The following is a 24,407-nucleotide window of genomic DNA, read 5'->3' on the forward strand; positions in this document are numbered from 1 at the left end:
ACCCACAGGGGTGTAGATGCTTGGTATCGGAAGTGGTTGTGGAATGGGACTTGTTAACAAGAGCAGAGATGAGATGACAGCTGAAGGCGAGGAAAGAACTCTTGTCCTTGTGGGAGCTTATTATGACAAGCATCGCTTAGCATCCTTACACCTGGGTCAAAATTCAGTCTTTGATTTGAGCAACCAAACGCTGTGGGTGCACCAATGGAGTTCATTACTGAACTTAGTTATCTTCTGCACACTTAAATAAGAACAACAAAAGTGGGATTTGAGAAAAAAGAATAGCCTGAGAACAGGTTGAGACCCCTCCAGGCTGGAAGACAACTTGATATAGCCTGAATTACAAAAAGGGATTGACAGTAACTTCCCCCACTTCCCAATGGCCTCCAGTTTACCTTGTGGACATGACTATTGAAGAACTGCAAAGATCTTAAGTGCTGGCTAACCTTATGTGTAGCTAAGTTTCTGGAGGAAACTCTGGCTCTGGTGTAGTACTTGTGGTTTGGTGCTGATATTGAAGGGAGAAATATTAAAATACTGTTTTTAAGTAGTTGTATGAGTTAGTCTTCAACAAATAACTTTATAATGCATCTTTTTTTTTTTTGGTCCATCATGGGGCTTGAACTCAAGGTCTGGGCACCGTCCCTGAGCTCTTTTGCTCAAGACTAGTACTCTACCACTTTGAACCACAGCTCAAACTACTACTGGTTTTCAGGTAGTCAGTTGGATATAAGAGTCTCATGGACTTTCCTGCCTAGGCTGGCTTCAAACTACGATCCTCAGATCTCAGCCTCCTGAGTAGCTAGGATTAGAGGCATGAGCCATCAGGGCCCAGCTTTTATACTGTATCTTGATCAATGGTTATCCCTTTCATCATTCTCCTGAATTACTCCCAATCCAATATTGTTTTGTTATTGTGTTCATACGTGCTTATTAAATACTTTGACCATTGCTCCTCGCCTGCCTTCTTTGAGCTAACTCCTTATTGGGTCTCGTGCATAAAAGGGTTTGCCATGAAGTTTGTAATAAGCAATTGGGGGTGATCCTCAGTAATCTCCCAGTAGCCAGCATAAATGGCATACTTCACGTCCTGATGGTTTTTGCTTTTCCTATACATCGGCTATGTATGCATTTTTTTTTTTTTTTGTGGTCGTGGGGCTTGAACTCTGGGCCTGGGCGCTGTCCCTCAGCTCTTCAGCTCAAGGCGAGCGCTCTACCACTTGAGCCGCTCTACCACTTGAGCTACAGCGCCACTTCCGGTTTTCTGGTGGTTTATTGGAGATAGGAGTCTCACGGTCTCTCCTGCCCGGGCTGGCTTTGAACTGCGATCCTCAGATCTCAGCCTCCTGAGTAGCTAGGATTACAGGCGTGAGCCACCAGTGCCCGGCTTATGTATGCATTTTTAAACACATAAATGATGTTCTTAAATTCTGTGTTGTGATTCTTTTTCCACTATATAGTGAATGCGTTATTTGAAGCATTTTTCGTGATGACATGAAGTTCCATTGCATGGTTGAATTGATTTAAACAGTCAAATTTAGAGGAACGTATGGGTTGTTCTATGGGTGGTTTTTCCTTTTAGGAATTTTAAAAAATAATTTTGTAGCTCATCTGATATTTCTTTGAGATATACAAATAGGTTTCTAGAAGAAATAACATGTCAGACTTGAAACATCAGGTTCATGTTGCTATGATGCTCTCCAAGGAGGGCAATTTCTAAATTGTCTTCTCACTAGTGAACAGAATGGGTTTGTTGATATTAAAAATCTTTCCTACTTGACAGGTGCAGCCTACATTCCCTGTGTGTGTCTTGCTTTGGCTGCTGGTGAAACTGAACATCTCGTGTTTGGTCATTGCAGTTTGTGATTTTTCCATTCTTGAGCGCCTAGTTTTATCCATTGGTTGTATTGTAAAAAGCTATTTACATACTAAGGATTTTAATTTCCTTTGCTATATTTGATGCAGATATTTTTCTGGATTGTAGAGTCTACAGTTTATTTTGTTTTAAAATCCTTGGACAAAATGTTTCTTTTCTTTTTCTTTTTTTGTCTGTCATGGGGCCTGAACTGTGGGCTTGGGTGCTATTCCTCAGCTCTTCAGCTCAAGGTTAGCACTCTACCACTTGAGCCACAGACCCACTTCTGGCTTTTTCTGCTTATGTGGTGCTAAGGAATTGAACCCAGGGCCTTGTGCATGCAAGGCAAGCACTCTGCCACTGACCCACCTTCTTAAATCAAGAGTTTCTGCAGTTGGTGTTAGAGCGTTTGCATCCTGAGCACTTCACTATTTTCTCATGGCACTTGTATGGTTTCCTTTTTTTATATTTAACCCTGGATCCCCACTGGAGTTTACTGTGTACTCTGTCGATGTGGGGTGAGCCCCTTCCCAGCTTGCTCTTCCCCTGTGATCAGAAGGAATGGGAGTAGTGTCATCCTGTCTGCATGAAGTTGTCGCAGTGGAATACTCTGGAGAATGCGTGTGGGTCTTTTGATTAGATTCTGGTCTGTAGATTTGTGTGACACCTTACCCCCAGCTCAACTTGTTTAGACTTGTCAAAGTAGATCTAATTGTAATCCTGACCTCACTTGGCAATTTAGGACTCAGAGCATCTACTAGTTTTAGGACTCCTCATACTTGTCCCTTGTGAGAATGTTGTTTCAATTTTACTTACTTGATTGTTCCATAGCATGCAATTTGTTATCTTTATTAAACGTATGTCATTGGAGTTCATATATTATATAACCACCAGAAATTTTTCATCTTGTCAAAAATATATGTTAAATAATAAGTTCAGCAGTTGCTCCCCCCCCAAGTTTTAAAATTTTTCTCTCATTTTTTTTCCATAGCTAAAGGTATGGTGCCGGTAAAATTGAATAGTAAACTTTACATCAAGTTGATACTCTGCTTTTTTACTCCAGGCTTGCCAGTACTAGCCTCACATAATTATGTGTCTGGATCAATGTAGGGAAATTTCAGCCTTTGGTTTTTGTTGTTTTGAATAAAACACAACGATCTTAAATCGCCATCACTGAGGTAAGAGTACTGTCTTTCCCTTGTTGGAACTTGAGTACACAGAACTGGGTTAATCTTAATCCTTGGTTGATAGCATGACTTTGCTTCCTTGTTTATGTTTAATAATGTAACATTTCTGATTGCCTGGTCAGTAGAGAAGTAGCATATGTGACCCACGCCCCTCCTCCCGCTGTAACCAGGCAACGTCACCCTGAACTTGGATCTCTCTTTCATTTGCTTTCTTTTCGTACAGCTTAATATCAAAATGTTTTTCAGTTATATATTTTAGTTTTTATCTTATGCAAAAAACCTTGTTTGCACTGAATTCATGGATTCTTCTATGGATGGTGATGGGTTGACTCTTGTGATGTATCAGCAGCGAATACGCGTGCTCCCTCATGATATAGACTAAAGCATGCAGTAGAGCTGGCACTACCTGTGCCCTCCCTGTCCACAGGCAACCAGTGTTACCTATGCGCGAGCTTCCTGCCAGAGCTCTTTCTCTTCCTACTTCTGTCCTCAGAGGATGTCACATAGTTTTCCTTTTCTAAGGCAGTGGCAAGGTTGGATTGCATACCGTGTATCATTACTGACTTCTTATATTTCACAGTAGGGGAAATTATTTTAGTTAGGATACAACTGCTTTTGTTCTTTGAAACTACTGAGTGGTACTCCTAACCTGGCCATATAATGAGTTATTTTGTTGTTCTGCCGTTGGTGGAAAGCTATACTCTTCCTGATTTTCTGGTGTGAAATAATGCGGTGTGATGCTTTTCACATACAGTCCCTGGCACACAGGCGTGAGGTTCACAGGGAGGTGTGGAGGCGTGGAGTGCTGGCACACAGGATGGCACACGCGCTGCCCTCTTGCTTCCCAAGAGACATTTGCAAGCCTGACTATGAGAGTATCTGGGTTTCATAACTTCTTAGATACTTGGCATATGCAATTAAAATTTGCCAACTCTGAAAGAAGTTCAATATTTCACTGCTAATAAAATCTTTTATGCTATGGGTTATAATGCTTTTTGCAAAAAGGAAAAAAAAAAATCCCAGAAGTTGTTGGTAAATTACATCACGTATTTATGTGTACCTATGGTCATAGTGACATGATTTTAATCCTTTGCTTGTCAGGATTGTTTGATATGAAAGGTTAAGCCAAAAATTACTCTTTTATTAAACCCAGTTCGGTTGTAGTTATTATTTGAATTGTTTTTTCAATTCTGTTTATCAATTCAATTTAATGTTCTAATTCAATTTAAATGTTTTTGAATTTTAAAATCTAACATTACAGAAAGGCCTAAGATGTGACACCTAAGTCCCTTCCCCCAAGGTAATTGTTAATGACTTCATTATCTTCCTTCATCTCCCTCTGACAGTGTACTCAAATGTATCCTGGTTTTAGCATCTGCTCTAATAATAAGGTGTACTCTAATTTTCCTGGCTTTATATAATACTTGTGTCAGCACAGTTATTTTAAGCCTTTTCCTACTGATCGCTTTAAGCCCGCTTCTAGGGTTTTCTGGCCAATACAAGCCACGCCACAGATAGTGCCTTGAATTCCTTGTGCACCCAGGGCAGTGCTGGTGGAGGCCCGGGCTGGGCAGCTCCAGGCATCCACCCCTGCTCCACTCATCCCCTCTTCTAGGACTCCGGTGCTGTGAGTGGGTTAGAGCTGCTGCCGCCAAAGTTGAATGATAATTGGTCTTCTCCTCACATGCTATAGTGAAATTCAGTTAAGATCAGCTGGGAGCTCCCACCTACCAAGGCTGGTGTCCAGTGGTATCTGAGTAGGCATGGAGTAAGAATGGATGCTTCCAACCCAGTGACTGCTTCCTGGTGCTCTTCTTTCAAATAGGGTGCAGATAAAACAACATCTATAATAATATCTGCCCAAAGTAATATTCACTGGTCTTGTTTGTTTCTAGGCTATGCTTAGCATAGCCAGGGCTGTGGCTCTCCTCTCCTTGAGCTGACCCCTGGCTCAGCCTCTTATCTCCATAAGGAAAGGCTGGGGTTCCTCTAGTAACCAGCACAATGTCCCCTTTGCTCTTCTGTAATGCAACAGCTGTGTGATCCACCACTTGGGTGTGACAGCACAGCCTGCCAGCCTCTGCTCCATGCTGCTGCGTCCTCTCCCCTACCTGTGTAGAAATGCTCCAAGAAACAATTCCAAACTAGGTAACAGTGACATCCTCTAATGCACATCCTCCCTTCTGATGGAGGCAGCTGTGGTTGCCAGTTGCTGGAGCTTGCTTTTCAGAGAATTCTTTGCCTGCACAAAGCTGTGTATTTGTGTACCAGTTCCAATGGTTTTAAATATTACACTCTATTATACTCGTATGCTCTTGCTCCTCTCTAGAGAGGAGGTTCCAAGTGACAGACATACTGTGTCTTTAAACTTGATTGTGTGAGAGTTGAAAATAATGTTTATAGTTGGGATTCGGATTTCTATTGGGTCATATACTTAGTGATTTACAAGAGCTCTTTATATATAAAAAAAATGCCTTGCCATTCTCACTGATCGTCGATTTGATAATATTTTTCTATTTAGAGTTTTAAGCATATATATACACATATACTCACCATATTTTAATAGCTTCTGGATTTTGAGTAAGTAGTTCGGAAACACTATACAGCTCAAGATTTTTTCTGTTAAGTCTCATGTTTGCCCTAGTACTTTTAAGGTTTTACTTTTTGATTGGATCTGAGTTAGTTTGGCATGCTAGGTGACTGAAGGGTGCTTAGGCTACCGTCTATACCATTTGCTGATCAAGCCACTGACCCGTCTATTCATGTGCCAGTCCCACATGGTTGTAATACACTCCATGCTGATACACGCCACATGATACCTATGGTTGTACTTCATTATCCAATTTTTCCAGGATTTTTCTCTGTTCTTATATAGTTAGCTTTCTCCATGATGTCTTCATGTTTTGTCTTCCTAGGCAAAAGTAAGTCTTTCCATTTTCTCCCATCAGTTTAACTGACTTAAACAAGGCTGCAGTCTGTCTGCTCACCTGCCTCTGGGTCTAGATTCTAACCTGCCTTCGGTCAGACTTCCCCATCAAAATAGCTGCCCCAGCACAGAGACTTTTATGTATTTATTCTTGCCTAATGGTTGCTTGTTGCTGTCACCCTATTTTGCCAAGTGACCTTTGCGGTTGAAATGTTCCTATATGCATTATCCTGCCAGAAATGCTGAAGAATTTGTGCAAACCTAGCAAACTGCACCCAAGGTCACAAGGAGAATGGCTGGGAGGGCTGGCTCCTCTTCCTGGAAGTCCTGTGCACCTGAGATGTTTCAGTGGGTTTTGTTCTGTGACCAGCACCTTCCCCCTGTGCTCCACCGCCAGCTGCCCTTCCCTCCTGCCACAGCCTGCGAAACTGACAAAATGGATGACTTTCTGACTCAAGAGATTTTACAGACCAGAATTTGCCCTTTCTTTGGTGTCTCAGTGCTGCCATTTTGATGGCTTGGTTTCAGGGGTTGCTTTGGGCCTGCTGGCTCCTCCCTAACGGCTGGTGGTGGTCAGGGGTCTGTTGTTGCTTCAACTTTTCTCTGGGGTTCCATGTGGCTTAATGGAGGCATTGAGGGGCTTACAAGTACGGAGCCACATGCAAGTCTGTGGCCTGCATCTGCTTCAGAAAGATGGGTATGTTCTTTCTTGTTTAAGGCAAATCCTTACAGTTTCTAATTAGATTTTTTTTTCTGACTTAACTACTGAAAGAGTGACTTTCTCTTTCCCAGTAGTGAAAGACCTTTGACTTCAGTTGCCAAGCGCGCCCCCTACAGGTGAGATTTCTTCCCTGTTCTCTCACAGAAGTAAGCTACTCCCATGGTGGCCAGCCCCATCTTTGGTTTTACCTTCCCTGTTTTGTTTTTTTAATCTTCAAGTAGTTGTACAAAGAGGTTCCAATTCATGTCCATTTGTAAGTACAAACTATCTCAGTGTTGTTTTTTTTTTTACTTTGTTTTGTTTTATGGTGCTGGGGCAGAACCAGGGCCTTGCATATTGTTTCAATCTGCTCTTTTTGGTTCTGAGAAGCAGAATGAAAGCTTGCTGTGTCTCAGCTGATGTGCTGCTGCTCAGCCTGTGCTTCACCTGTGTTCTCATTGCTACGTGAAAACCCCTTATGTGAGGACATACAGCTTATATGTTGCCAAGTGTTTTTGCAAGTGGGTAATTTGCCTTCAAGTGTAGGTATAAGATCTTGTCACTGCTAGTTGTAAATTTGTAATCAAATCTATCCATTTTCATTACTAGGGTTGACTACATCACATTTATTCTAGCTCCTTTTTGACATTAAACTCTAATCCATCTAGAAGTTGCTTTGCTGAACAGTATAAGGTAAGAATCTAATTTGGTTGTTTAAAAATGGCTGATTTCCTCAATACTATTTACTGAATAATTCTACTTTCTCTCTGATTTGAAATGCCAGTTAGACAAATGCAACTAAATCTGTTTTTGGACTTTAATTTGTTTCGTAAGATAACTATCTTTTCTTCTACCAATTCAATATTTTTATTTTCTTAGCTTGGTACTGTTAGGTCCTTGTCATTTATTTATGAATATTAGGAATTATATTGAATTTTATATTTATTAGCATATTGAACTTGTTATTAAGAACTAGCCTTCCTGTTCATTGGGTTTCATTATGGATTATGCACATTTATTATGAAATTTGTTCCTTGAAACTTGTTTTGTACTGTGGTCAGACTGTTTTTCTATTAAAATGTCTGACTATGATTGTGTTGTAAGTAAATGGCTGGACTTCTGCTAGCTGTGTAGGCTTTGGAGTCAGGCTATTGTTACTGGCTGTCACCTTGAAGCCACCTCTTACTTATTTCCTCTCTGCCTCAGTTTCCCCTCTGTAAGGAAAGATAAACATATCTCAGACATGGGGGCTGGGGTGGTGGAATAATATAAGCCTTATTATTTGCACTCTTTTTGACATAGACTAGGCACTGTCCCCTTGAGTTTTTAAATAAGTAATGATGAACAAGTGTTTGGCATGAGAGTTGTTCTGTTTTGTTTTTTCCATACTTTAAAAACTATCTTATCCACATTTCTGTGATTTTATTTTTTGGGGGGGTGTCAGTCATGGGGCTTGAACACAGGGAGCTTCAGCCCTGTTCTTGAGCTTTTTCGCTCAAGGCTAGCACTCTGCCACTTTGATACTCAGCTCCACTTCTGGTTTTCTGGTGGTTAATTAGAGATAAGAGTCTCATGGACTTTCCTGCCTGGGCTGGCTTCAAACTGCAATCTCAGGCTCCTGAGGAGCTAGGATTACAGGCATGAGCTGCCAGCATTCAGCTGGGCTGTGAATATTAAGGAGGCTGTAAACATCATGGTTCACACTTAACTCAGCAGTGGGTCTGTCAGCAAACGGTGGAGAAGGCGAGGAGCTGTATCCCAGTCTCTAGCAGCCCTGTTCCAGGTGCCCAAAAGGCACTTAAAATTTAATATCTGTCATTTAATAGTACTACTTTGTGGTAGCAATATGAACTTCCCTTTTCAAATAAGTTTGTTTTTCCTTCTGACAATTGAATGATGATTTATATGCTATAAAAATTCTTGCCTTTTAAGTATGCGATTTTTCTTTCCTTCTTCTTGAGATAGGGTCTCACTATGTAACCAAGGTTGGCATAAAATTTTCTTCATAGCCCAAACTTGCCTTGAACCCATGATCCTCCTACCTCTGGTCCTGAGAACTGGGAATATAAGCATGTACCACTACTCTTAGCCTGCAGGTGTACAATTCTGAGATTTCTGAGTGTATAATTCTGATTTTAATTTAAATTCTATTGTAAAGGTGATGGTCAGAGGGGTTAGTTATATAAGTAAGGGAATAAGTATAAAAGTGTTACTCCTCTCCCTCATCTCCTCCTACTTCCCCCCCAACCCTCCAATTCTGACTTTTCATGATCCCAAATAGAAGCTTAGTAGTCATAAAACAGCATCCTGTCCCTCATCACCTTCATTATACTTTGAGAGTGTGAGTTTGCCTAATTTATGGAACTCATGTGCAATTGTACAATATGTATCTTTCTATGTCTGACTTTAATTTTTTAAGGTTCATTCTTATTGTAGTATGTAACAATACCTCATTGTGTGGCTGAATAATACTCTATTGTATCGATAACTATATTTTGTTTATATATTCATCAGTTGGACTGGGCTTTTTCTGCTTTTGAGCTATTCAGAACAATCATGCTATGGAAATTGGTGTATAAGGTTTTGTGTGAACATGTTTTCAGTTCTCCGTTATATTCCTGAGTCATATAACTAACTTGGTATTTAAAATTCTTTTAGGCATTGCTCAAATAATTTCCAATGCCATTGAACCATTTTACATACCACCAGGAATGTGTAAGTGTTCTAATTTTTACACACCACCAGGAATGTGTAAGTGTTCTAATTTTTGTGAGATTTTTGAGCATTCTAGTGAATATGAAGTAATATCTTGTGATTTAATGTGCATTTCTTTGATATCAAACAACCTTTCATGTGCTGCTGGCCATGTGTATATGTCTATACTGATCTTTCATTCACTTTCTTTTTCTTGTAGTTCTAAGGATGGAATCTAGGGTCTCACAGGCCTCACAAGTGTTGGGCAAGTATCTCCTGTTTATTTAGATGTCTCATTATGTATCAAACTGGCCTTGAACTCTAGATCCTCTCTCCAGAGTGCTGGGATTATAGACATGCACTACTACATCTGGCTTCTTTGCCCATTTTTAAAGTGGGTATTTGTCTTTATTATTGAATTACAAGAAATCTTTAGATATTTTGGATTATAGTCCCCTTATCAAATGCATATAGTTCAAAAATGTTTCCTGCATTTTATGGGTTGTGCTTTTACCTTCTTGCTAATGTTCTTTGATTTAGCTTGGTGGTAGAGTACTTGCCTAGGACTCCTACCCAGCACTGAAGGGAAAAAAGTCACTTAATTGAAGAGAAAGATATACCTCCCACCACCAAAAAAAAACACAAAAAACCTTAAGGTGTTCTGTGAATGAGCAGTGAAAGTCTGGGGGAGTCCTCATGAGACCACAGGGTTTAGTGGCAGAGAATAGGGGTGGTCCTTACGGCATGCAGCATGCTTGGTGCTGTGGGGTAGCTTCATGCAGATCAGCCGACGCCACGGCTGGCTGTCCGCACCCAGCTGCGAAGGCTGGCCGTTGAGTCCTGAGTATGCAGTCCTCCATGTGTTTTAAAATGAAGATAATAGACTGTCTGCTCGTTTTAAGATAAGCATCAGGCTTTTCTCCTTTAATTCTATTTTTGCTACTGGACGAGTTATGGTTCCATTAATACAAATGGAATATTAAGCCCTGTGACAGCTGAGCCCATACTGCCCTTCAACCTCAAGTTTTACAAAAGTGAATTAGAAGTTTCCACCTAGACTTGAGGCTGCAGGCTGGGATCCGGTGTCAGAGGAGGCAGGCACAGCCAAGACAGCGGGGGCCAGTGGCTCCCACCTGGAATCCTAGCTACTTTTCAGAAGGCTGAGAGCTGAGGACGGTAGTTCAAAGCCACCCAGGGAAGAAAAGTCCCCGAGACTCTGATCTCCAGCAAAAAGCTGAAACTGCTGACGTGGCTCAACTGATTAAGCATCAGCTGCAAGCAGAAAAGCCAAGTGAGAACGGAGGCCTTGAGTTCGGCCCTGGTACTGGCACCAAGAAAAGAAAAGCATTAGAGAGTTGCAGTTGTGCGCATGGCTTGCTTTGAGCTACACAGCTCAGTCTCTAGTTCCCCCCTCGTTTTTTTTTTTTGTTTTTTTTTTTTTTTATGTTGGCCAACTTGGTCTTGAACTCATGAGCTGAAGTAATACATCTCAACCTCTCAAGTATCTGGGCCTACAAGTATGTGGCACTGGGATCTCCTGGTCTTTCCGTTTTGGCATGGGCACGCGGGTTTGCTAAGGGGCAGTTTCACTGTGATGTGTGCACACGTGTATGCGTGGCTGCTGATCCCCAGGCCCATGACATTCCTCCCAGTCCAGGTTCTCAGCGATAGAACTGCGGGCCTGTGAGCCTGGCCCGAGGAGTGCTGTTCCCATCTCTGCCTCTAGGTGGCAGCAGATGTAGGCAAGGCCGCCTTCTCTGGTTTGTCCTGATAGACACCTGTCTTCTTGGCCTATAGATCAGCTCTAGATCAAGCACCAGTTCTACTTGCTGGTGATGGTTTAGCTCTATTTGTTCATTCCTCTCAAATTCTTTGGATTTGGTTTGGTTATGTTTTTCTTCTCTCAAATGGTGCACTGCACACTTGATCATTCTTGTCTAGACTCCCACATTTCTGATGGTGGGAAGAGGTGCAGACCGCATGATGGGACCCACCCTGTCCTCTGCCCCAGGGCCGCAGCAGGGTTAGCAGATGCTAAGCACGGGGCATCTCTGAGGAGGCCACTGAAGCCACTGGGCGACTGGCGGGTGAGGCTGACTGAGGGCCTTACAAGCAAATGGAGCACCCGGCGGCGTTCACCTTCCAGTGGGCCCTCCATCGCGTCCTCCCTGCTCAGATAATCAGCTGCTTGCTTACGTGTGGGCAGGCAGCACCAGTGGCCCCCACTCACAATCCTGGTATCACAGGGCACAAACCAGGTGACAGCCACTCACCAGCTACAGAAGAGCTGCACATGCACTGAGAACAGCCTCCCACAGACGGGGACTTTGAGCTTGTACCAAAGGAAAAGCATCTGGGAAGAGGGAAGGGCCTGAGTACAGTCTGTGGTCACTGTTGGCATTCAGGACATGGCCCCCAGGGTCCCTAACCCGCCTCCCTTGATCTTCTCTCCTTTGTTTGCGGCTCCAGGTCTGATGTGTAATTTACCTTAGTTATTTAAGTGGGTGATTTAAAACTTGTAAATGTTGAGTAATTTTTACTTTCCAAATAATGTCCATTTTTGGTTGAAAGGAAGTAGTCTGTGTAAATCCACAGCCGTTGAATGTATGCTTTCTGACATTGTTTATTTTAAATTGTGTGTTTTTAGACAGGGTCTCTGTAAGCCACGTGGCCTCACACTCAAAATTCTGCTTCAACCTCTCTAGTGCTGGGATTACAGGCATGAACCATCACATCCAGATACGTATGGCTGTTTCTATGAATCTCTCATGGGAGTAGAAAGGTATTCTCTGTCATATTCCTCACCTGGATCCGATCCTCTCCAGATGTATTGCGTCCTGTGTCACAGGAGTGTGCACAGCCCGCTGGGCATCCTCTCATATGACTAATTTGCTCCACATCCGCCGCTATTGCTCCAAGATTCGCAACAGCACAAACAGCCCTCATGTGCTTAGTGCTTGAGATTCATCATCTGCCGACTTGCACACCCCACGCATGTACACATGCACATTCACTCCAGTTTCCTTGGGCTGAAATACCTATGCAGGTTTTGTTCTGTTTTTAACTTTTTTTAGTTCCAGTCCTGGGATTTGAACTCAGGTCCTGGATGCTGTCCCTGAGTTTTTTGCTACCACTTGAGCCACAACTCCACTTCTGGATTTTGGTGGAAAATTGGAGATAAGAGTTTCACGGACTTTTCTGCCAAGGCTGGTTTAAACCACAATCTTCAGATCTCAGCCTCTTGAGTAGCTAGGCTTACAGGCATGAGCCACCAGTGCCCAGCTAGTATTATTATTTTTGCCAATCCTGGGGCTTAAACTCAGCGCCTGGGCACTGTTCCTGAGCTTCTTTTTGCAGAAGACTAGCTTAGCACTCTACCACTTGAGCCCACAGCACCACTTCCGGCTTTTTCTGTTTATATGGCAGATGAGGAATCAAACCCAAGGCTTTCTGCATGCTAGGCAAGCACTCTACCATTAAGCCACATTCCCAGTCCTATTTTTTATTTTTTAAATTTTATTTCACATAGCTATTAACTTAAGAAATTAAGTAGTAAATTAAGTTTAAAGGGTTGGATTTCATGGGTATAATCTAGATCAGTGTCACCACTTCTTTTGTTTGCCCCCATTTCTCCCATCCATCCCCATCCTCGTTACATAGTTCAGTTTTTACATAATGTACACTGAATATAGTAGCTACATTTGCTCTCCATTCATGTGCCCACTTTTGTTAATTCTGAGGTTTGAACATAGGTCTCAGCTTGCTAGGGTTTGCTAGGCACACTGTTCTACCTACCTCAGGGCCTTGGCACTGTCTCTGAGATTTTTGCTCAAGACTAGCTAGCACTCTACCACTTGAGCCAGAGCTCTTGGTAGTTTATTAGATAAGAGATAAGTCTCATGGACTTGTCTGCTGAGCTGGCTTCGAATCACAATCCTCAGAGCTCAGTCTCCTGTGCAGTTAGGATTACAGGTGTGAGCCATTAGCACCAGGCTTGTGTGGTTTTCAACTGCTGAATTTTGCAAGTGTAACAATTTAAAATATTCCTATTTTCAGCCCTTGTAACATGATTTTACATGTCCTGGTAGTTATGATTGGTAATTATTTTGCCTCTTTATGGGAATATGTGTCCTTCCAATTGAGGAAGTTGCAGGGCGTGGGTCGAGCCAGCATTTTGTCATTACAAATGAGGCAGTGACACATCTTCTGTATACCCAAGGCAGCTTTTGCTCTCTGCCCGGTGCCCTCTGGAAAGTTCTAAGGGACTGTTATAAGACTGGTGCTCTCTGTCTGACCCTGCTGATACCACTGTCTACTTTTTTGCCATTTGCTGGGTGTGTGGAGGCTCCCAGAAGCCACGGACCCTGTGGGTCCTTGCGTGGGCATGTGGGCTCCCAGCGCACACCTGAGCAGCGTCACTAACGTGTGGAATTAATCCTTTGCTCATCTTACAGAGTGTATTTGGCTTCCTCATTTCCAAGGCCTTGTAAAGCCCAGGCTTTGTGTCTTTGTCTTCAGGTTGGGACTTAGATGGCCATGATGTTTCCCTCTGCCGCTGCAGTAAGTAAGGGTGTGCTCCTCGCTGGGGGCTGGAGAGAGAAGCTGACGGGAGGACAGAGGGACCTGGGGTGGAGGCAGTGTGGTCTGTGGGCACTGAGCTAACCTAGCAGTGCACAGAACTCAGGCTGTGTGTGTGTGTGAGAGAGAGAGAGAGACCAGAGTCTGCCTGGATCCCCGGGGAAGTAGAGGAGACTGACTTCTTAGCAGGTGACAGCCCACACATGGAAGCCTGCTTCTCATCTGGACTGTGCTTCTGAGTTCCCTGGTTCTCACGGGAGGAAACCCAGGGCCCTCCTCTCCCCCCACGGCTCAGCGGGTGCTCCCGGAACCTGCCTTGGGCCTAGAAGAGGCAGAGGCTGAGCTGCAGCTGTGGGTGCAGCGGGCGGTATGCGCCCCGGGCTCTGGCCCTGGCGATGCGGTCTGGTCCTCCCCAGAGCTTGGGCTTCAGGGCAGACGGCGTGAGGAGTCGGCGTGAGAGGCGTGCGCACACGTGTGTGGTGGGTGCGCTTTGACTGGGATTTCACACCGTGCCAATTCCCGGCGAGGGCACAGCTGCTGATGCAGCGCCCAGAGGAGGAAGGCAGGTGGCCGTGTCTGTGTGACCGTCTGCATCCCAGCGAAGCCGGTGCTCCCAGTTTCTCCTAGTTCTGAGAGCACAAGGTGCTTTGCCGCATTTAAAGTGGGGGCCTGCAGGGGCTGGGAGTGTGGCTTAGTGGTAGAGTGCTTGCCTAGCATGCATGGAGCCCTGAGTTGGCTTCCTTGGTACCACACACACAGAAAAAGCTGGAGTAAAGCGGGAGCCTGGAGAAGGTGTGCGCTGCATAGCCCTCTCCCCTCCCCTCTTCTCCCCGCTCCTCCTCACCCCTCCTCTCCCCTCCCTATGCATCTTAGAACCTTTCTGGACATATCTGTCAGCAGTGAGCGTCTCAGGACACCCAGGACTCTGGCCTGTAGTTGAGTTTTCTGGTGTGGGGCACGCAGGCTGCGGGGCTGGGGGACCCCGGTCCCCTGGCCGCAGCTGCGGAAGGGGGTCAGGGCAGCCGGCACCCGGGCTGGGCCGAGCACGGAGCCGGCACAGGTGTTTCTTTTCCTGGGCGCGGCTCATGGCCGCGCTCAGGTTTTGCTTTTCACCTTTCAGTCTGTGAGAGCGTGAGCAGGAAAAAGCAAAAGGTGCTGGTGGTGGCACGCACACACTGCTGGGCCGGGGTTCGAGTCCCCGCAGCACCCTGCTTCCTTCCTACTCCGGCTCCAGGCTTCCTCCCCCCCTCCCGCCCCCAGGAGGTGGCGCAGGCCATGTCCCAGTGTCTGCCAGGCCCCTCGTCCCTGGTCCACCTGGCTCTCACTGCTGCCGCTCTCCCTCCCTGGACCCCACCCTCGGGTGGCTTCCAGCCCGCTAGCTCCCGCAGCAGCTCCCAGAACTCGCGCAAGCGCTTTCCCCAGATGGACAAATGGGCATCTGGAAAAGTTGCTTGGTGGAGGACACAGCGTCCATGCCTCTGTGCTTGCTCAAACTGCAGGAACCTCCATGTGCTCAGCTAACCAGCAGCCCTCGGAGCTCAGTCCTCAGTCCCCTCAGCCCGTGGATGTGACTCAGTGGTAGATTCTAGCACATGCACAAACCTGGGTTCCCAGGACTGACAAAAAGAACCCAGTCTTTCTGGTTGTATGGCAGCTTCATTATCCTGGCATCACTGATGAGATCACTGGCCAATGGACTACCAACTCAACTTCACTTTCCTTTCTCTTGTCCCCAGAGGTTGGGTGGGTGGGACTAAAATCCCAGCCTTCTAACATGGAGTTGATTGTGCTGGCAACTTGAAGTTCTCTAGCTTTCCACTTCCCAGCAACTAGTCACAGCATGTCATCATAAAACCATAGTAATAATTTTGACTGGCATTCAGAATAATGTGTGATAAAATAACTAGAGGGAGAGCACATGCTTGTAATACCAGCGCTAGGGAAGAAAGAGGCAGGAGGACTCTGAGTTCCAGGCAAACTTGGGTTACATAGAAAGACACTAGCTCAACAAATTCCAGCTGGGTGGGCTGGGAAGGTGGCTCCGTGGTAAAGTGCTTACCTCACATGCATGAAGCCCTGGGTTTAATTCCTCAGCACCACATAGAAATAGCCAGAAGTGGGACTGGGAAGGTGGCTCAGTGGTAGAACGCTTCCTTGCATGCATGAGGCCCTGGGTTCGATTCCTCAGCACCACAAAAGCAGAAAAAGCTGGAAGTGGAGCTGTGACTCTAGTGGTAGAGTGCTAGCCTTGAGGTGAAGAGCCGAGGGACAGTGCCCAGGCCCAGAGTTCAGGCCTCAGGACCAACAAAAAAAAAAAGAAAGAAATAGCCAGAAGTGGTGCTGCCTTGAGCTGAAGAGCTGAGGGACAGCGCCCAGGCCAGTGCCCGTGACCAACAAAAAAAAAAAATTTAGCTGGGCACTGGTGGCTCACGCCTATAATCCTAGCTACTCAGGAAGCTGAGATCTCAGGATTGCAATTCAAGGCCAGCCCAAGCAGGAAAAGTCTGAGACTCTAATCTCCAATAAACCACTCAAAACCGGAAGTGGCACTGTGGCTCAAGTAGTAGAGCACTCACCTTGAGCTGAAGAGCTGAGGGACAGTGCCCAGGCCCAGAGTTCAAGCCCGACGACTGACAAAGACCAAGCAATAGCTGGCTTCCTGTTGCTCTCAGAAGCCCCTGAGTTCAAGTGCCAAACAGTACCAACACAACAGCAACAACACAAAGAACTAAATAACAAAATAAATAACAAATACAGATGCTAGGCACCAGTGGCTCCTGCTTTCCTTCCATCCTAGCTACTTGGGAGATCAGGAAGGTCAACATTTGAGGCCAGCTCTGAGCTGGCCTCCTTTCTCAACTAATAGTTGAGGCTAGTGGCACAGGCCTGTCATACTAGCTTTATGGGAAGTTGATCAGAAGGATCACAGTTAAAGGCTAGCCTAGGCAGAAAAGTCTTGAGACTTCTTGTCAACAGAAGAAGCTAAGCATGGTGGCTCATGCTTGTCATCTCAGCTATTTTGGGAAGCATAAAATAAGATGATCATGGTCCAAGCACGCATCTGGACAGGAATGGAGATCCCATCTCAAAAACCACCTTGTGAAAGCCAGAACGTGTGTCTCATACCTATAATGCTAGCCACTGACTGGGGAGGGTGAGGTTTGTGAGACACCATCTTGACTAGTGGCTAGGTGCCGCTTCCATCAGTGACACAAGGAAACACAAAGAGGAGGATCACAGGCAAGGCCGGCCCAAGTGTAGAGCAAGACTGCATCTCCAAAACAGAACAAAAAAGCAAAAAGGGTTAGCAGAGTGGTCCAGGCAGTAGAGGGCCTGTTTCTGCCTTGCCTCACACGCCTGAGAGGTGCTGCCCACAGCCCAGCTGCACCACTGCATTGCTTCCACAGGGGGCAGTATGCGCTCCTGAAAGGGCTGTAGGGGGGGCAGAAATGGGACCTGCAGCCTGGGATAGCCCAGCTTCACTTGCCAGTTTATGAGCTGGGAGAGAGGCCTGGGAGGGCGCCGGCTCCCGCACTGGCTGGCCCAGGGCTCTGGACTCCCTGCCTGGCAGTGGTGAGAGTCCAGACATGAACTGCACAGCAGGCCCCAGCCTCGTGGGTGCCTGATCGCCCCCTCTGCAGCCAAGAGGAGCTCCCCAGTGAGCTCTACCCTGAGAAGGCCAGAGGTCCACCGCGGGGCTTCCTGCTGCCTGTGGCAGGGCCCACTCAGCCCCACGCCTGGTTTCTGAGCCCCCGTCTGTCTTGCCCTTGTCTTGCCATCTAGAAATGAGGGGCCCCCCTCCGCAGTTAACTCCCTGCTTGCAATGTTCCAAGTTATCCACCCGCTCATCCTTCCGGCTTTCATTCCAGCCCTGTTGCTCTCAGAAGCCACCTCCGCTGCGACGGGCTCCTTGACGCAGGCTCTTAACGCACAGCACAACGCTGCTCCAGCCCACAGTGCTGCTCCAGCCCACGGTGCGTCAGAGCTGTTTATAGACAGGCTCAAGCCCTGCAAGGAGGCAGGCTCCAGAAATATGCTGGTTTAGGCCCAGAAAACGTCAGCCCTTGTGTGTGTGTGTGTGTGTGTGTGCAAAAACAGCTTAGGGACAGTACCCAAGTCCTGAGTTCAAGCTCCAGGACCAGCACACACACACACACACACACACACACACAGCTATGAATACAAGGCTACTTAAAATAATAAACAGGGGCTGAGAAGGTGGTTCAGTGATAGAGTGCTTGCTAGCATGCATGAGGTCCTGGGTTCAATTCCTCAGCACCACGTAAGCAGAAAAAGCTAAAAGTGGCACTGTGGTTCAAGTGGTAGAGTGCTCACCTTGAGCTGAAGAGCTGATGGATAGCGCCCAGGTCCTGAGTTCAGGCCCCACGACTGACCAAAGTAAAATAAAATAATAAACAATAATTCTCTATATAAAGTTTTTCTCTTAATTTTTTTTCGTTTTTCTTTAGTCAGTTGGGGGACTCAGGGCCTGGGTGCTGTCACTGGAGGTTAGTGTTTTATCACTTTAAGCCAGAGTGCCACTTGTAGATTTCTAGTGGTTGAGATGTGTGTGTTCTGGTGGCTGGGAATGTGGCTTAGTGCTAGAGTGCTTGCCTAGCATGCATGGAGCCCTGGGTTCAATTCCTCAGTAGCACATACACAGAAAAGGCCAGAAGTGGCATTGTGGCTTAAGTGGTAAAGTGGCAGAGTGCTAGCCTTGAGTAAAAGAAGCTCAGGTTCCCAAGTACTGAGTTCAAGCCCCAGGACTGTAAACAACAACAAAAAAAGAATGTTCTGGACTTTCCTGCTCTGGCTGACTTTGAACAGCGATCCTCAGCTCTCAGTTTCCTAGGTAGGATTACAGGCATGAGCCACCGTATCCAGCTATGTTTCTTACATTTATTATAGGTATTTTATCATTTGTGTTGCTATATTAGTGGTTTACTTCAGTGGTAGTAGGTAAAGGTGCAAGACCCTGGGTTCAATCCCCAGTTCTGCAAATAAACAAAGTACGTCTTGTGTATTAAAATAGATCTACCACACTTTATAGAACTTGCTTTGGAAAAAAAAAAAAAAAAGTAAATTGGGTCATATCCCAGTGACTCACACATGTAATCCTAGCTACTCAGGAGGCTGAGATCTGAGGGTCACAGTTGGAAGCCAACCTGGGCAGGAAAGTCTGTGAGACACTTCAATTAACCACCAAGATAGCCAGAAGTGGAGCTGTGGTAGATCAAGTGAGAGAGCACTAGCCTTGAGCAAAAAGAAAGCTCAGGACAGCATCTAGTCTCTGAGATCAAGCCCAAAGACTGAGGAAAAAAAAAAAAAAATATATATATATATATATATATATAAATAAATTGACTATGTGTCCAAGATAACATCACACTGTATAGATGGTTACTAGCATGGTAGTAAAGAAACAATGTCGGGCTGGAAAGGTGGCTCAGTGGTAGAGTGCATGCCTTGCATGCATGAGGCCCTGGGCTTGATTCCTCAGCACCATATAAACAGAAAAAGCCAGAAGTGGCGCTGTGGCTCAAGTGGTAGAACACTGGCCTTGGGCTGAAGAGCTGAGGGACAGCGCCCAGGCCCAGAGTTCAGGCCCCATGACCGACCAAAAAAAAGAAAGAAAAAAAATGAGTGTTGACAAACATTGAATAAAATAGTGCTGAGTTGTCACTCTACCCTGTCCAGCAAGACCCTGGGTCACCTTTCTACCTAACAGAGCTAATTACCTCCCATCAATCCACTTAGCATGAGCTGTACCCCATCAAGGGTGAGTCTGGCAGAGAGGCGCCTTCCCCAAGTCCCAAGGCTCATGCTCTGAGACTCATCTTGACTTACTTTCCAGTTTTGCATATGTTCGCTTAGTGGAAGGTGGATTGGGATTTCTGGAAGCTTTGCTGCCCTTCCTGATGACTCCAGTCCCCTGGGCTTTTGGGATTCCTGATCAGAGCTCTGCCAATACTGACAGGGGCTCAGAGGAGGAGGTAGAGACCAAAACCAATGGAGGCTTCAGCAGGCCCAGGTCTAGGGAGGCATGGAGGACAGGAAGTAGGCAGAATCCTAAGGAACTGGGCCATGTGAGAGGCAGAAGATGAAAGCCAGGAAGGGGCCTGTCAGGCCCCACTGTTCTGAGCCAGGTTTCCCTGCCTTTGAATGGAAACTAATATGACCCAAGCTATTAAAAGACCAAATGAAGCCGGGTGCTGGTGGCTCACGCCTGTAATCCTAGCTATTCAGGAGGCTGAGATCTGAGGATCACGGTTCAAAGCCAGCCCGGGCAGGAAAGTCCGTGAGACTCTTATCTCCAATAAACCACTAGAAAACCGGAAGTGGTGCTGTAGCTCAAGCAGTAGAGTGCTTGCCTTGAGCTGAAAAACACAGGGACAGCACCGAAGCCCAGAGTTCAAGCCCCACCACCGACCAAAAAAAAAAAAAAGAAGAAGACCAAATGAGGTGGAGTCTGGAGCTTGAGGCCTGTGCTGCCAGGTGATTATAATTTCCTAGCTCAGACGCCGCCTCCTTTGTAGTCCCTATGCCCCATGATGTTTAGCTGGCTGGCATCTCAGTGTTATTTTCCCAGCAGGGGCCTGATACACTTCCTGCCTTCTCAGCCAGAGGCCTTCCCAGCACCCAGCTCGTTCTCTACTCTGCGGAGCCATGGGTGGGCCCGCGCTGGGACTTGCCCCTGCGTGCACTCTCCTTGCCTGTGTTCCTCCTACCTCTGCACCTTTGCAGCGTGATTGTCTGCGCCCACATCTGATTCTACGCGCCCACACCAGCCCAACCTCTGCTGCTATTTAACCCAGGGCCTCCTGTGCCCAGCCACATGGCTACGCAGCTCCACCTCTGGACTCACCACTGCAGACCTAGTCTGTGTGTATGTGTGCACGTGTGTGTGTGCATACTACGTGTGTGTGCTCTATTGGCATGTGAAGTCTAAGGACTTGTTGGCCAGGTAACAGCTTAGGGCGGGAGCTACACATCTTTGTGTAGGATCATGGGTCAAAACCGCCTGGGCAGGAAAGTCCAGGAGACTCTTATCTCAATAAACCACTGAGAAAACCGGAAGTGGCGCTGTGGCTCGAGTGGTAGAGCGCTAACCTTGGGCTGAAGAGCTGAGGGACAGCATCCAGGCTCAGAGGTCAAGCCCCAACACCACCACCAACAACATAAAAAGAGCTCAAGGACAGTGTCCAGGCCTGTGTTCAAGCTCCATGACTAACAACAACAACAACAAAAAAGGCTGTGCATGTGGTGTGGCTTTAAGTTTTCCTAAGGGCCAAAGACAGTGAAGAGAACCAGTCCCCAAAGTTCCCCAGTGCCCCAGGGAAAGTCAGCTTTTGCTGGCAGCTTTATCCTGGAAATGTCTCCCACTGGTCATCACACAGAGACGCAGGCTGTCATGCTGACCAAGGAATCTGTGTTAGTGGAGAGGAGGCAGGATGACTCAGCCCTCGCCAGGCCGCAGGGCAGGGCAGGAGCTTTCTTGAGGCTTGGGTGAAACCCAGGGATGAGACACAGAACCAGAGAGGGTCAGATGACCAGGGCCCAGCCCTGAAAGGTGCTTCCCACCTTCTTCTTATTTTTGCAGTCCTGGGGATGGAATCCAGCCTCAAAGCTGCTAAGCAAATGTTCCACTGAGAAACATACCAAGACCATTCACTGTATTTTTAATTTGGATCTGTCAACACCATCTACACACACACAAAAATTTTTAATATAGGCTAGCTTCCGACTTAAGATCCTCTTGCTAGGCCACCACAGCTGGCCTTTTAAAAATTATTAAAATTGGCCAGGCACCAGTGGCTCATGCCTGTAATCCTAGCTACTCAAGAGGCTGAGGTCCAAGGATCATATTTCAAAACCAGCCTGGGCAGGAAAGTCTGTGAGACTCTTTTTTTGTTGTTGTTGATCATGAAGCCTGAACTCTGGGCCTGGGTTCTGTTCCTCAGCTCTTCAGCTCAAGAAGTGGCGCTGTGGCCGGGCGCTGGTGGCTCACGCCTGTAATCCTAGCTACTCAGGAGGCTGAGATCTGAGGATCGCGGTTCAAAGCCAGCCCGGGCAGGAGAGACCGTGAGACTCCTATCTCCAATAAACCACCAGAAAACCGGAAGTGGCGCTGTAGCTCAAGTGGTAGAGTGCTCGCCTTGAGCTGAAGAGCTGAGGGACAGCACCCAGGCCCAGAGTTCGCCTTCAGCTGAAGAGCTGAGGGACAGCGCCCAGGCCCAGAGTTCAAGCCCCACGACCGACAAAAAAAATAAAAATAAAAAAAAATAAAATGGTGAGGCTTGAAGTGGATCAAGGCTGCAGATATAATGACTTGTCTACAGGCAGTTCAGTAATGTCACACCATACCTCTGAGAGCTGATCAGCAAAATCCAAAATGTGGAAAATTCCACAACAACCCAGATTCTTCAGCAAGTCTTAAGAGACCAGTCAGTGAAAAGACAATGGATTCTGTTTACAGCTTGATGGAACAAACTAACTGTAAGAAATTTTAAAAAAAAATGAGATCAACTGTGCATGCATTTGAAGATTAATATCAAACAAGTTCAATGAAACCCTGTCATAAGTACATGCCAATAATCCAAAGACTTGGTAAACTGAGGCAAAAGGATTGAGAGTTGCAGGCTGAGACCCTGTCTTACCAAAAAAAAAAAAAAAGGCCATTTATATTAAAAGAGTAGAAAGGGGGCTGGGAATGTGGCTCAGTGGTAGAGCGCTTGCCTTGCATGCATGAGGCCCTGGGTTCCATTCCTCAGCACCACATAAGCAGAAAATGCTGGAAGTGGCACTGTGGCTCAAGTGGTAGAGTGCTAGCCTTGAGCTGAAGCGCTGAGGGACAGCGCCCATGCCCAGAGTTCAGGCCCCACGACTGACCAAAAAAAAAAAGAGAGAGAGAAAGGGAAAAAAAAACCACAGTAGACATAACCCTAAACTACTCTAGGTTAGTGGGCCCCAGTTTCAAACACCTGGTTAGTGGGCCCCAGTTTTAAACACCTTGTCTCAATGTTCATTCTTTCTTTTCTTTCTTCCATCCATCCTTCCTTCCTTCACCAGTCTGGGGCCCAAACTCAGGTCCTGGGCACTGTCCCTGAGCTTCTTTTGTTCAAGGCTAGCACTCTACTACTTGAGCCACAGCGCCACTTTTAGCTTCTTCTGTGTATGTGGTACTGAGGACTCGAACCCAGGTCTTCATGCATGCTAGGCAAGCACTCTACCACCGAGCCACCTTCCCAGCCCTCAAAATTCTCATCTTTTCAAAGGTTGTGGTCAAAGCTAGTAGGCAAGGGGCTGGGAAGGTGGCTCGGTGGTAGAGTGCTTGCCTTGCATGCATTAGGCCCTGGGTTCAATTCCTCAGCATCAGATAAGCAGAAAAAGCCGGAAGTGGCGCTATGGCTCAAGTGGTAGAGTGCCAGCCTAGAGCTGAAGAGTTGAGGGACAGAGCCCAGGACCAGAGTTCAGACCCCACGACCGACAAAAAACAAAAACAAAAACAAAAAAAGCTGGCGGGCAGGATGTTGGACATGCTCATTGGCAAAGTGCCAACACGGGGGGGGGGGGGGGGGGGCGGGTTGGGGAAGGCTGTCAGTGCTTATTTGTTCTGTGACTGGGGCATGGTGGTTCGACTTCTTTTCCAGAAGGATGCCAAGTAAAATCTGGCAATGATCTGGGTCTGCCTCTTTTAGAGATGGGAAAACTGAGGCCAAGAAAGGACAAATGACTTACAGAAGTAACCGGGTGAGAGGGGCTCAGTAGCAGTTTAGATCAGAAGCCAGGGCTTTGGATTGCTGATCTAGGCTCATGGTAGGTAAGACACCCAGGGCTTTTATGTTTTGAGCTAACCCATGTTGTTTTCATCTTCATTTAAGTTAGGGCCTAGAAAGACAGTACAGTGTCAGGCACCAGTGTGCCTCATGCCTGAAATCCTAGCTCTTAGTAGTCTGAGTTGTTCTGAGGACTGTGATTCAAAGCCAGCTCAGGAAGAAAAGTCTGAGAGTCGGTCTCTAACTAGTAAAAAGCCAGAAATGGAGGTATAGCTCCAGTGGCAGAGCACCAGCCTTGGGTGAAAAAGCTAAACAAGTCAGCACCAATAGCTCATGCCTGTAATCCTAATAACTCAGGAGGCTGAGAGCTGAAGATGGCTGTTTGAAGCCCAGCCTAGGAAGGAAAAGTCCATGAGACTTTTACCTCCATTAAACTACCCAAAAAAAACCAGAAGTGGTGCTGTGGCTCAAGTGGTAAAGCACTAGACTTGAGGAAAAGAAGCTCAGGGACAGCTCCCAAGCAAGTGCCAGGCCCTGACTTGCAAACTTGGTCAGGTCAGAGCCTCCCTCCAGCCCAGCGGGGTAGTGAGTTCTGGAAGGAATTCTTTAATTTAGCAGAAAGACACTAAGGCCCCCCGGGGGCCAGGTTAGTAACCAGAGCCAGGGCTCTAAAACTCCTTGAGTACTCTGG

The sequence above is a fragment of the Dipodomys spectabilis genome, unplaced genomic scaffold (genome assembly GCF_019054845.1).
Source record: "Dipodomys spectabilis isolate Male_0828 unplaced genomic scaffold, ASM1905484v1 ptg000030l, whole genome shotgun sequence".
Taxonomy (NCBI): domain Eukaryota; kingdom Metazoa; phylum Chordata; class Mammalia; order Rodentia; family Heteromyidae; genus Dipodomys; species Dipodomys spectabilis.